Genomic DNA, 12892 nt, shown 5'->3' on the forward strand with positions numbered 1-12892 from the left:
ATAAAACTGAAAATGCCAAATTCAAGATCCATTCATTTCGAGATGTCTGGTCACACTGCGTTTAAAAGACTGGAGGTCATCCGCCGACGGAAATACAGACAGAGGAAGATGATTCAATAGATGATCTGTTGCATACATGAAGGACTGGGAATATCGGTAAACTCTTGTCTTGGAGAGCTGGACAGAAAAATGATGCAGAGTTTGCTGCTAGACGGTTGCTACGTGCCTGCAGTGCTGGAGGAGAAATGCAAGCAGACAATACAGAAGAGCAGTGACCACCGAGGCAGCGTTAAAAAAAGATAAGCTGTAACACTGCGACGAAGACACAGGGTGAAGAGTCAGTAAGAAGAGGAGAGTTAATGAGACGAAAAACTCTTGACTCCACCTTGCTGATAAGAGATGTGTATGGGGAGCCTCCACCCCCAACACATGAGGGTTGTCCTCTACACAGGGACGAATAAAACCCCTGTATAAAGTCAACAGCTGTGTGGGGTTTACGACAGCAAGGAGTCGACTTAGCACACCTAATCTCTCGCAGGCCGTTTTGCGCGTGAGTTAATGTGATCTTTCCTTTATAAATCTAGAGAGAGAATGAAACCCTAAGTATATTCAGAGATGATGCGGAATTAAGCTGAATACTGATGAATATTAGACTGTTTAAAATCGTGACAAACTGCTACGAACATGGATATCTACACATAGTTGAACACAGTGAAAGATATAATGACAAAAATGCAAAACTTGATGCTGATGAATGAATAAAATAAATAAATAAACATGCATATACATAGACAGACATATGGATAGACAGACAGATAGACAGACAGATATAGACAGATAGACAGAGATGGCCAGGTATGAAAATACACACACACACACACACACACACACACACACACACACACACACACACACACACGAACAATGGCACACTGCATACAGAACACAATCACGTGCCATCCATACAAGCACATTTACATACATACAGCTCTCTCTCTCTCTCTCTCTCTCTCTCTCTTCCCCAACCTTATTTTATCAGATTAGTTCCTCTTTATTCTGGGGTTCCTCTCTTTATCTCTTCTTCTTATCGCGTCTGTCCCTCGTTTTTTGTTCCTCCCCTCCGCCTCTCTCTCTCTCCCTCTCTCTCTCTCTGTTTATCTACCTATCTATCTATCTGTCCACCTATCCGATTATCTATCCAATTATCAGTCTATCAACAGTTGTCTTTATATCTTTGTCTGAATGTCATTCTGTCTGTCTGTCTGTCTGTGTGTATGTTCCTCTGTGCGTCTATCCTTGGTCGTCTGCCTGTTTCACACACACACACACACACACACACACACACACACACACACACACACACACACACAACCCCACCCCTCCCCACACACACACATAATTTCCTCTCATCTTAATATTCTGTTCTGCCTCATTTTCGAATCAGCCCTTAGATAACACACACGAACACACCATTAACCTTCACGAAACACACTGTCTTACGAATCCCGTCTCTGCAACAGCAAGGAAGTGTTTAAGGATCACCATTTCGTTCCATCATTTTGCCTTACATGTAAACGCCCTCGCTAACACCATCATTAAACACATCCCCACTAATACCACCCTCGCTAACACCATCATTAAACACATCCCCACTAATACCACCCTCGCTAACACCATCATTAAACACATCCCCACTAATACCACCCTCGCTAGCACCGTCATTAACCACATCCCCACTAATACCACCTTCACAGTCCTGAATGGTATTACTTGACATATTTCAGTGCAGACGGATCTGTATAAGAGGATGAGAAATGCTGAAAGTTAAAAATATAGTACGCTTTGAGACCTGAATGGCGCCGTTATTTTCTGGGTCACTTCCGTAGACCCACTGACACGCCATAAAAACACCATCCCTAACACCATCACACCAGGCCAGAATGGTATAATCTTTAATATAGCTCCATTTGGACGGTTGAGGATCAGTGGGAGAATAAAGCCGAAAAAGAAGCCTAAGGATTTGAATTTCGTGACATGACTATCCCCAGGCCTTACGTAAACAAAACTACGCATCATACAAAGACCTCCACAATTACCCCTACAAAAGTCCTGAATTGTATTAACCCTTGACATATCTCTTCACAGACAGTCCACAATTAGAGGATGAGCAAAGCCTAGATGATTATAAACAAAAAATATATAAAGTTTAAGGGTCTGAACTTTGTTACATCATCGCCCCACTCTACATAACTGTCAAGGCACGGTCTCTTTCCAGGCGGACGATGATGATGGAGGAGGATGCAGAGAAAAAAGGAAGTTTTACCCAAAAGCGCTGTCTAGCAACCGAGAACGTTCTAGTGCATTACAGAAATAAAGGTCTTATAGGTATGTTATTATTACGGCAATCCTTTGAGAGATATTTATGGTATATTCTGCGTTTGCTGTGTGCCTGCAGTTTCCTGCTGTGAAATGGGACTCCGCAGTTTTGCTGTGCCTGTTCCAACAACGCATCATAAAAACACACCCACTATTGCGATCACACCTGTCGTGACTGGGGCAACCCTTAAAATAATTCAGCACACAGAGTTCTTCATTTGTGGGCGAACCTAGCCATAAGAATACACAGGTTACAGGTTCTGAATGTCGTTCCAACATTTTCCACGGCCCATACATAAAACCTACCGACACGGCATAAAAACACCCCTGCTAATGCTGCTACAGCCGTCCTGAATGGAATAACCCGAAGCATATCAAAGTATACAGTTCCGATTCAGTGTGAGAAGAAAACCAGAAGATGAGAAGAAAATATACGGTGGTTATTTTCTTACATCATTATCCAAGGGTCTTTCATGTGATACCAAAACACGTAAAAAAAAAAATAATAAGCACCCTTCTAATGCCATTATATTCCGTCCTGATTTTACGCTTTTGACACCGTTTGAGATAAGTGAAAGAACCAAGCCGGGAGACGGAAATAAAACGGTGGGGTGAGTTTTAGATATAAATAAAACTAAAGGGGCGAGGTTTAGACAGTAAAAAAGCTGAAGGGGTCAATTTTAGACAGAAATAAAGCTGAGGAGGTGAGTTTTACACCGAAATAAACCTGATAGGGTGAGTTTTAGACAGAAATAAAGCTGAGGAGGTGAGTTTTAGACAGAAGTAAAGCTGATGAGGTGAGTTTTAGACAGAAATAAAGCTGAGGAGGTGAGTTTTAGACAAGTAAAGCTGAAAGGGTGAGTATTAGACAGAAATAAAGCTGAGGAGGTGAGTTTTAGACAGAAATAAAGCTGAGGAGGTGAGTTTTAGACAGAAATAAAGCTGAGGAGGTGAGTTTTAGACAGAAATAAAGCTGAGGGAGTGAGTGTAAAGCAAAAATAAAGCTGGACGGGTGAGTTTCATTTCGTCAATTATCATGGCCCTTCCACGACACGCACCGACACGTCACATGATTCTCCACGCCGTCACTCGCTAATCCCGTCACGCCACTCCTCGATGGTGCAGCTCCAGCCTCTCCAAATATAGGGCACCTGGTCCGCACCGTGACGTAACGAAGGTGTGTGTGTGTGTGTGTGTGTGTGTGTGTGTGTGTGTGTGTGTGTGTGTGTGTGTGTGTGTGTGTGTGTGTGTGTGTGTGTGTGTGTGTGTGTGTGTGTGTGTGTGTGTGTGTGTGTGTGTGTGAGAGAGAGAGAGAGAGAGAGAGAGAGAGAGAGAGAGAGAGAGAGAGAGAGGCCCAATTCCCTGCATAGATCAACTTTATTTACAATTTCTCTTACGATTAAACCCTTCCAGCCGATGACGTATCTTTACTTAATTTTATTCTCGCTACCACCAAACGACTTTACTGGGTTAAGGATGGCCCTCTTACTGTTAAAGGGTTACGGAGGGCGACATCTAATCCTCCTTTTCTTAAGTTTCTCCAAGACGTCCTCGAGGAGATGGGGTTAAGGTCATGAATGTCATGGAACGCGTATGTATTGAAAGGTGTGGCGGTGCGGTTGAGCCAGGATTCCGGTGGCTTGAATGGTGAGTGAGTGAGTGTGTGGCTCATTCACCTGAAGAGACTTGTGATAGTTCTTCCTCTTTGGGGCTTTTTCTTGCTCTCAGAACCCTGCCTTTACTTCCTTCCTCAGGTGGGAAAGAGACTGAGGAGGAGGAGGAGGAGGAGGAGGAGGAGGAGGAGGAGGAGGAAGAGGAGGAGGAGGAGGTGGTGGTGCTGGTGAATATTACACTCGGTCTCCTAAAACACATGAACACACAGATCTTATGAACAAATACACAACACGCGAACACAAGAAAAACAAACTCTGATTTCCAACTCTGACGACACACACACACACACACACACACACACACACACACACACACACACACACACACAGAGCCGATCTCAAGAAAAACACTCACTAAACGCACAGAAATCTTACGGTACAACTTAAAAGGGAATAAACACTCCCAGTACAACCCAAAGCACCACTCAGGAAACACACACAACACTCGCATTTAGGTTTAGCCCAAGACAACACTTAAGCGACACAAAAACATAAAATACACACACATCTCAGGGTTCAATTGGAGAAAGAGAGCGAGGGAAGCTGAGGAGGAGGAGGAAAGTGGAGAGGAGGACGACGAGAAGGAGAAGTAAAGGGGCTGGGGGAGACGCAGAGAATGGAGGGAAGAGAAGGAAGGATGGATGGAATGAAGGGAAGAGAAGTACACGGACAGAGGAGGGAGGGAAGGAAGAGGAGAGCGGGGTGGAGGAAGGAGAGGAAAGATGGGAGAGGAGAGGAGGGATGAGGAAATGTGTACGAGGAAGAAAGAGGGTCAGAATCGAGAGAAAGGAAATAAATGTACGAGGAAAAGGAGGGAAAATAACGATTGGGAAGAGAGGGAGGCAGAAGAGAACAAGGACAGGAGGGTAGGGAAGGGAAAGGGGGATGAGGGAAAGGGGGGAAGAGAGAGGAAGTAAAGGGAGTAGGGGTAGAACGGGTGAGGGGAAGGGGGAGGAAGAAAGAGGGGAGCGGATGGAGACACGAAGAGAGTAGGGGGAGAGAAGGTGGGGAAATGAAAGAGGAGGAGCATTCGAAGACAAGGAAAAGAAGCCGAAGGAGGGATGGGAAGAGGAAGAGGGAAGATGGGGGAGTGTAAGAAGAGGGGAAAGAGGAAGGAAGAAGGGAAGGAAGGGAATGTTATGGCAGGAAAGAGGTCTGGCGGGTGTGAAGGAGGAGAGGAAAGGAGGAACTGAATGTCGGAAGAAGAGACCTGAGGAGGGAAGAAAGGAGGAAACTGGAGATGGAAAGAGAGTGAGAAGAATGGGATGGGAGGGGAGGGGAGGAAATGGCTGTGGAAGAGGGAGGAGGGCAGGGGCAGGGGGAAGCGGGGGAAGGGGGAGGGGGAAGTTGGGGAAAGGGAGGGGGGAGCAGCTGGTCTAAGTTACGGGGTGGTTTGGCCAAGATGTTCACTGCATGTTTGTCGTAACTTGCAAAAACTACTGGGAATTGGCCTCTCTCTCTCTCTCTCTCTCTCTCTCTCTCTCTCTCTCCGTTGTTTTTCAGTCTGTCTGCATATCTGTTCATCCATCAGCTTTTTTATCTCCTTCTGTCTGTCTGTCTCTCAGAATGTCAGCCAGGACACAAAGCCTTTCACACACACACACACACTCGCACACACACACACACACACACACACACACACACACACACACACACACACACACACACACACACACACACTGTTACAAAAGATACACACATACAACCAAACCATTTGATATTCTCTCTCTCTCTCTCTCTCTCTCTCTCTCTCTCTCTCTCTCACACACACACACACACACACACACACACACACACACACACACACCGAGACACGTGTAATCCTTTCGAGGACTCCCCACCGTCACCGCATCAGTTCTCAGCTCCACGTCTGCACACCATCTCACAACACACACACACACACACACACACACACACACACACACACACACACAATTTCAACTTTTATTTCTCCTTTAGTCCCACCTCGGCCACTTCACACGTCACTTCCACATTTGCATCTCCACTTCTCAGTAATCTCACTTCCCACTCCACCTCCATCTTTATTCTCCCTACTTCCGCTTCTCAGCCACTTCACTTCTCACGTCATTTCTATATCTGTTCCTCCTTCCTTCACTCTTCAGTCATTTCTCTTCTCATGTCATTTCCTTATTTATTTCTTCTGACTTAACTTCTTAAACACGTCACTTCCCCCTTCACTTCCCCTCCTACCTTCACTTATCTCACCTTTTGGTTTACATATCTTTTTTTCTTCCTTCCTTTCTCAGGTTCTTTACTCTCTCCCTCATTTCCATCTTCATTCTTCCCCTTCTTCATATCCCATGCACTTCATTTTCTTCTTCCCACTTTACTCCCCTCCTCACTTATCACTTCATTACTCCTGTTTTCATTTCCATGTTCACTTCTCCCCAGTTTTAATACACTCTGCATTTCCCTTTTTTATTCACCTCTTCGTTTTTCTCTTCACTTCCCCTTTTATCTGTCCCCACTTCACTTCTCAGGCACTTCAAATTTATACATCTCTCCTCCCTTCATTTTTTCCCCTCTTCAGTTTCACAGTCATAGCGGTATCCCCTCATTTCATTCCCCTTCCATTCTCCCCTCTTTTATTTTCCTCCTCACTTCACATTTCTGTCTTCTTCACTGCACCCCATATTACTTTCCTTTTCATTTCTCAAGTACTTCACTCCCCTCTAATGATTTTAGCACCACCACCACCACCACCACCACCATTATCATCACCACCACCACCACCACCACCACCACCACCATACTGTACTTCAATTTGCCACCATACATGCCAACTGAAATGGGTCATACATCCATTTCCTCATCAATCATCTATAGTCCTTTTACCTTAACTTGGCCCAGACCTTTTTTTCCTTTTGTACCTAATTTCACGTAACTCGGTAGCATAATAAGACAGTACTACGGCTCTACATCCTTTCCTTAGCACTTCTTCGTAACTAACACCAAATTCTAGTGTTCACCTCTTCTAACACCTCAGTATTTAAGATGGAGCTATGGCAATTCTAGGTCAGGTTAGAGCAAAGGGGTATAGTCCATCCAACGTACAAACCATTTACACGTATTCTTGATAAACGCCTGTGGATAAAAGCTATTTTTAAGTCCTTCATGGTCAAGGGATTTTTATACTAAGCAGAACACAAGAGTCTGTCGGAAGCAAGAAGTAAATAAAGACGTTACTGTACTGAAAGAATTGATTTTTTTCCCCTCTCTGCTTCCCTCTCCACTTCTTTCCTTACTTATGAGGCACCACACTACCCTCTTCGCTTCTCTCAAAGATGAAATACCCTCCTCCCTCTTCCGTTCCTCCTCCCTCTTCCTTCTCTTCATCATCCCTCGTTTTCCCCTTCCTTCTCCCCCCTGCTCCTCCTCTTCATCAACCCTTCCCGTCCTCTTTTTCATCACTCCCTTCTCTTCCTCATCTTTCTCCTTCCTGCTTCTGCTCCTCCTCTTCACTCTTCCTAATACCTTCGGCCCCAAGAGGAATCACCCCACCTCCTCCAGCGCGGCAGTCAAGAGGACACCCATCAAGAGGAGCCGCTTCCCACAATTCCCTGGGAGTCGACAGTCATCCATATTTTTGCGTCGAATGTGGAGAAGGGGGGAAAGGGAAGGGGGGAGAGGGAGTGAGAGGGGAGGGGGAAGGGGAGGGAGGGAAAGGGAAGAGGGGAGAGGAAGGGGAAGGGGAGGAGGAGGAAGTTCGTAAGAATGTCATTACGTCGTTGGCTGAGTAGGTGAGTGGGGAGCTTTCTGGAGTAGAGGGAGGGGAGGGATTGGTGGGGAGCTTGGGGAAAGGAGGGGGAGGGAAAGAAGGGAAGAAGGTTGTGGACTGGAGGAGAAGGTGGAGGAGGAAGGTTGGGGGAAAAGGGGAGGAAGGAGAAAAAGAAGGGAAAGAGGTATAGGACTAGAGGGGGAGTTGGTGGGGAGGGAGAGACTGGGAGGGATGAAGAGAAGGAAGGGAAAAGTGGACCAGTGGAGGAGTTGGTGGGAAGGGGGGAGGCAATGAAGCAAGAGCCGGGGGAAGGAAGGCTGGGAAGGAACGGGAAGGGAATGAGGATGGTAAGTAAGAATTGTGAAGGGGAGAAGGTAGGGATGGAATGGTGAGGGAGATGGGGAGGGAAATCCGAGAGGGAGTATAGTGGGGTGAGGGATTCTGAGAGGATTGGGATGGAGGGAAAGAATGTGAGGATGGAGGGAGGGAGGGAGGGAGGGAGGGAGGGACGCTGGGAGGGAGAGAAGGATGGAAAGAAGGACAGGAAGGATATACAAGAAGGACTGGACGAGAAGCTAAGTGGGGAGGTCTTATGAGTGGGTTGTGGAGTGAGAGAGGAAGACGGGAAGGAAAACAGAGAGGGAGGGAGAGAGGAGGACGGGAAGAGAGAGAAGGGAAGGATGGAGGAAGGAGGCAGGAATGGGAGAGAAAGCGAAGAAAAGGATGGAGAAGAACGATGGATGGGGAGAATGAAAAGGAAGGTGGGAAATGACGCGCCAGGTAGACTACGATGAAGAGACGTAAACGGAATGGCAAAGAGGGAAAGATGAAACGAGAGGGGGATTGGGAGGAAAATGAGAAAGACAGTGAGAAAGACAAGAGTATGGGGTGGGATTGGGAGCGGTGGGATAGAGGGAGGGAGAGATAAAACAGAAGGTAAGGGAGGGTGTTAGGGAGAGAAGTCGAAGGAAGGAGTTCAAAAGAGTACAAAGGAAAAAAGAAACAGAAACACATGTAGGGTTATAATGATGGTACCTGTTATGTTATGTAGTTTAAGACAAGGATAGCAAAGAAGGAAGAAATGGGAAGAGGAAAGATGAGTGAAACTGGGATAGGATGGAGGAAGAGCAAAAGGAAGGGAGAGGACTGGGAGGGAGGGAGAGGACTGGGAGGGAGGAAGAGGCCTGGGGGCAAGAAAAGAAGGAAGAGAGGGAGTAAGGGAGAAAGAAAGGGAAGGAAGGAGGGCTGGGAAGGGAGTAAGAGAAGGGAGATGAGAGGAGCAAGACAAAAGGGATGGTGGGAGGGAGGATGCTTGGAAGGGTGGGAAGAAAGGGGGGAAGGAGGAAGGAAGGGAGGAGAAACGGTTAGAAAGGGAGTGAGCAACAGAGGGGATTGGAAACGAAACAGGGAGGAGATATGCTTGGGAGGGAGGGAGGAAGGGAGGGAGGGAGCGTTGCGAAGGGAGTGAAAAAGCAAAGGAAACTGGAAGGGAACGAGAGAAAAAAGGGAGGGAGGGAGGGAGGGAGACAAGAAAGGGAACAGAAAAGGAGGCCTCAAAACAGAAAAAAGTGTGTGTGTGTGTGTGTGTGTGTGTGTGTGTGTGTGAGAGAGAGAGAGAGAGAGAGAGAGAGAGAGAGAGAGAGAGAGAGAGAGAGAGAGAGAGAGAATTGAGGTAGGAATTGAATTAAACGCTGATAGAGGCGGTGCAGGAAGAGGGGTGAGGGAGGGGGAAGGGAGGAAGAGGAAGAGAGGGGGAAGAGAAAGAGAGGGGGAAGAGAAAGAGAGGGGGAAGAGGAAGAGGGGAAGGAGAGAGGAAGAGACAGCTGGAGGAAGAGTTATGGGGAAGAGAAAGGGAGGGGGAGGAGGAAGAGGACGATGAGAGAAAAAGGGAGGAAGAAAAAAGACAGGGAGAGGAGAGGGGGAAGGGAGGGGAAGATCGAAAATGGTAGAGAAGTGAGTGGTGAGAGAAATAATAAAAGGGAAGCTGAATAAAGGGAAAGGGAGGGAGAAGATGAGGAAAATGAGGAGGAAGAGGGGGGGGGTGTAGAGAAGAGGGAAAGACAAAGAGGGATGAGACTGCGGGAGAGGGAGGACGAGGAAGAGAGGGGCAGTGTCATTAAGGAAGAGAGAATGGGGGGGGGGATAAAGAGGAAGAGAGGTAGCGAAAAGGGGCAATGGGGGAGGGGGAGAAAGAGGAGAGATGGAGGGACAGGAGAAAGAAGTGAGAGGAGATGCAAAAGGGGGGAGAGAAGGAAGGGAAGGAGAGGTAGAAGGGGGAAGAAGGTATACTGAAACGGAGAGAGAGAGAGAGAGAGAGAGAGAGAGAGAGAGAGAGAGAGAGAGAGAGAGAGAGAGGAAGAAAATGGAAGAAGAAAGGAAGAAAAAGGGGAGAGGGTGTGGCAAACAGTAAAGTGGTGAAGGAGGAGGAGGAGGAGGAGGAGGAGGAGGAGCAGGAGGGATTATAGAAGACAAAAAAAAGAGGGGAAAGTGAGTTACCGGAGACCCATATGTTACACACACACACACACACACACACACACACACACACACACACACACACACACACACACACACACACACACACACACACACACACACACACACACACACACACACACACACACACACACACAATTTCACTCCTCCAAACACCATTTCAACACACATTGCCTCCTCTTGTACCGGGCAAAACCAAACACACATGTTCTCGTTTTTTTGTGAGTGTGTCTCCTCAGCCACACACGTCGACTGTTCAAGGCCCCCCCCCCCAAGAAGCATCCTGTGAGCTGGCAAAGAGTTGGCATAACACTGAGTGAGGCAGAGAAATGTCTTAATTGATGTGTGTGTGTGTGTGTGTGTGTGTGTGTGTGTGTGTGTGTGTGTGTGTGTGTGTGTGTGTGTGTGTGTGTGTGTGTGTGTGTGTGTGTGTGTGTGTGTGTGTGTGTGTGTGTGTGCCCAAGACAGTGCATGTGTATGTGCTTCTCTGCATGTGTGTATACATTAGGAATTGTGTGTATGGAACGAATAGTGTGTATGAATGCCCGAGCATGTGTATGTACGACAGAGATGGTGGGTATACAAGGAAGGGTTTATGGATGTGTGCATATGAGAGAGAGAGAGAGAGAGAGAGAGAGAGAGAGAGAGAGAGAGAGAGAGAGAGAGAGAGAGAGAGAGAGAGAGAGAGAGAGAGAGAGAGAGAGAGAGAGAGAGAGAGAGAGAGAGCAGCATGTGTATATGTGTGTAAAACAGAGATGTGTATGCTAGGAACGGTGTGTATGTGTGTGAGTGTATATGGAGGGGACAGTGTACGTAAAGAGGGGGAACTGTGCGCATGTGTGTAGAGAGCAGCATGTATGCATATGTACGTCACAGATGATGTGTATGCAAGGAATGGTGTGTGTACGTGTGAGAGTATATGCAAGGGAGAGGAGAGAGAGAGAGAGAGAGAGAGAGAGAGAGAGAGAGAGAGAGAGAGAGAGAGAGAGAGAGAGAGAGAGAGAGAGAGAGAGAGAGAGAGAGAGCAGCATACACATTATTCTGTTTGCAAGGACTCTGTATGCAGGTAGTTAACACGTCATTATTGCATTCTCCTGACACACTCATGCATGTCTATACAACGCATGACGCTCCTGGTGTGAGCTGGTGTAATTCCCTCTCCCTGGTGTGTTGCTGAGACTGGTATTATTGATGCTAGGGAAGACTGGAGTGGTGGTAGTAGTGGCTGTTGTTGTGTTGGTTGTGGTGGTGGCAATGGTGATGCTGATGGTTGTGGTGGTGGTGGTGGGTATGATGGTAGTCGTGGTAGTATTGTTGGTTTTGGTGATGGCTTTAGTCGTGCTGGGGATGATGGTAATTAGATGGTGTCGTTTATGGTGTTAGCTATGATGGCAGTAATTGTTGCGGCACTGGTTGTGGTGGTGGTTGTGATTGTGGTGGTTGTGATGGTGGTGGTGGTTGTGATGGTAGTTGTGATGATGGTGGTGGTTGTGATGGTGGTGGTGGTTGTGATGGTTGTGCTGGTTGTGGTTGTGCTGGCTGTGATGGTGGTGGTGGTTGTGATGGTGGTGGTGCTGATGGGGATGGTAGTGGTTGTGGAAGTGGTGAGGATCGTGGCAGTGTTGGCTGAGAGGTTAGTTGTGATGGTGGTGGTGGTGTGTGTCTGCTGTAGTATCGTAATTGTGGTGGTAGCAGTCTTGGTTGTGATGGTTGTGGAGATACTGGTTCCAATTGTAGTGGTGTTCATGTTAGTATCAGTAATCTGACTACCAATGTATTCGTTGGCTGACGCTGCATTCTGTGAACGGTGGCCCAGGCAAAAAGTCCCCTCCCCCCCCACACACTTTGTTCCTACTCATTAGGCACCCCTTCTTACACGACACACCACACTCCCTCATATGCCTCCACATTTTAGTCCTCCCTGCTTCTTTTGCTAACCACTCTACTCTCATACAATCAGTGTTGGAGAGGGTCGCCTTCCCGTGGTGGCACCGATATACTGAATCCGGACAGTTCCGCTGCATGGCTCTACAGTAGTTTCTCAACTCCCTCGTAATCACTCAAATGAAGGATGGTGGATTGCACGTGACGGGTAATTACAGCCTTCAGTCCACCAGGATCACGTCCAGATGAGGCTGGAGTAACAACCACACCAATCTTAGACATTCCCTCACTCTTTTTTCACCTTACATGGCCGAACCACCTTAAAGTATTTCTTCTTACGTTCTCCACCACGCCGAACCTCCACACTCCATTCCACACAAATCCTTTCATTCGTCCAAATATCCCTCGCAGTCACTCCACATGAAATTCTTTACTACCGGTAGCCTGTTTCTGAAATATTAAGAGTTTGTACAGTAGGTACGGATACAGGAGGACACATTAAAACTATATTTCACACACAGCGTAAATTATTGACAATGATAAAGTAATGGGCGGGTGGAAGAAATATCAGATAAGTACAGAGAATGATATTGTCCCCTCGGAGTGTCACCTGGTCTGATAATTACTGAACTCACTGGAATTAGGGTGCGAGGCGCGAACGTCATATCCAAGGGTAAATTAGCTTAAGCCAGAGGGGGCAACTCACGTACAATGAAACGACCTG

This window comes from Coenobita brevimanus, chromosome 55 (genome assembly GCF_032717465.1).
Source record: "Coenobita brevimanus isolate Jiangsu-jjx chromosome 55, ASM3271746v2, whole genome shotgun sequence".
NCBI classification, from domain to species: Eukaryota; Metazoa; Arthropoda; class Malacostraca; order Decapoda; family Coenobitidae; genus Coenobita; species Coenobita brevimanus.